This window comes from Microtus ochrogaster, linkage group LG2, assembly GCF_000317375.1.
Source record: "Microtus ochrogaster isolate Prairie Vole_2 linkage group LG2, MicOch1.0, whole genome shotgun sequence".
Lineage (NCBI taxonomy): Eukaryota > Metazoa > Chordata > Mammalia > Rodentia > Cricetidae > Microtus > Microtus ochrogaster.
Window position 1 is genome coordinate 17,776,977 of NC_022028.1, and position 1,640 is coordinate 17,778,616.

The 1,640-nt window shown below is 40.5% G+C and overlaps 1 pseudogene; it reads right to left on the bottom strand.

Moving 5' to 3' along the window:
* Positions 1-307: 307 nt before the first annotated feature.
* LOC101983356 lies at positions 308-858 on the bottom strand (annotated as a pseudogene).
* Positions 859-1,640: the final 782 nt, after the last annotated feature.

Sequence of the window (1,640 nt, forward strand, 5' to 3'; positions counted from 1 at the left end):
CTTATGCTTAGCTCTCTTAAATGACACAGGGCTTTATTTGAGTTTGACTCCTGAGAAAACATCATCCTTCCATGCAGGGTAACTCCAGTTACACTATATATTATATATTTTAAGAAATTTTATAAAATAGAACTTTTCCTATGTCTTTAACCCATTTTAGTTGATTTATCAACTGGTAGAAGATGTGGCCTAATTTCATTTCTCTGCATATGGATATATTTTCCCCAGGGCTTTTTTTTTTTTCTGTCTTACAAACTTTATTAGTGCTGGAGAAAGGAGGACAGGCAGCTTTGGTCTCTCCCGTACATTACTGCTTGCCGTTGCCATTGATAGGACGGTTCACATGGTCAGGGGAGGACAGGAAGGCCTTGACCTGGTGGATCAGCAGCAGCAAGTTGTAATCGGCGAAGGAGATCTGGTCACCTACGATGAAGGCTTTGCCTCCTTGGTTCTGGGACAGCAGGGTCTCGAAAGTTTCAGGTGTCCAGGCAGGGCCTTCACATAGTCATCCTTCCCTTCCTCGTATTTGGTGTAGATGAAGGTGATGTATTTCAGGCGAAGGTCTTCCACCCCGTCATTCACCACATCCACCAGGGCAGCCTCCTTCTGATCTTTTCCATAAAGCCCAAGGGATCGGCCCAGGTACCTCAAGATGGCATTAGATTGGTACAGGTTAAGGTCTCCATCCTGAAACTTGGGGAGCTGCCCATACAGACAGGTGGACTTGAGCAAGCCTTTCATCCAAGTATCTATGGACACCACCTCCTCCTTCCAGCTCTGGTCCTGGTCAGCCAGTAGTATGCGCATGGCCTCACAGCGCCCTTGAACTGGGAAGTAGACGATGGTGTACGACGGCATGGCTGCTGCGTAGACGGAGGCACGAATTCTGAGCTGTGTAGACAGTAATGGATCTTGGGTGTGGTAGCCAGCCTCCCCACGGCTTTTTATGGAGAAAGGTGTGCTTTCTCCAGTGTTTGTTCCTGGCACTTTTGTAGATAATCAGTTAGCTTTAGAAAGGTTTGTTTTATTCAATGCTCTTTACTGTGTTCTGTTAATCTGGTTTGGAATGCTGGAGAGTAATACCCTGACAAACATGCATTTGCAACATATTGTGAAGTCCATTAGTATAACGCCTTCTTTGTTCCTTTTGTTAAGATGATGTTAGTTATTCAGGTTTTCCTGTAATTTCATAGAATTTTCTACAGAGGTATTTCTATTTTGATAAAGAGTATCATTTGTATTGGGATGTGGATTTTAATAAAAACAGAAAGCCTTGCAGCATATAGATATTTTGATGAAAATGATTCTTCTTTAATGAATTTGAGGTGTGTGTGTGTGTATGTATGCATGTGTGTGTTTGTGCGTGCGCACACACACACTTTCTTTTGTATGAATTTCAATATTTTGCAAAAAAGTTTATAGTAAACACTGGTGAAAAATATTATAACTTTTATTGTGTACCTATCATAACTAGGTTTGCTTTATGGTTGTTTCCTATAATTCACATTGATATGTAGTAATGCTATTGATATTTCACATGTTTACTTTTAGCTATAATTGAACAATGACTAGTTCTAAAGTGACAGTTTTACTAATTTTGTCCTTTGACAATTATATACATCTATGCAAACAGTTTGATT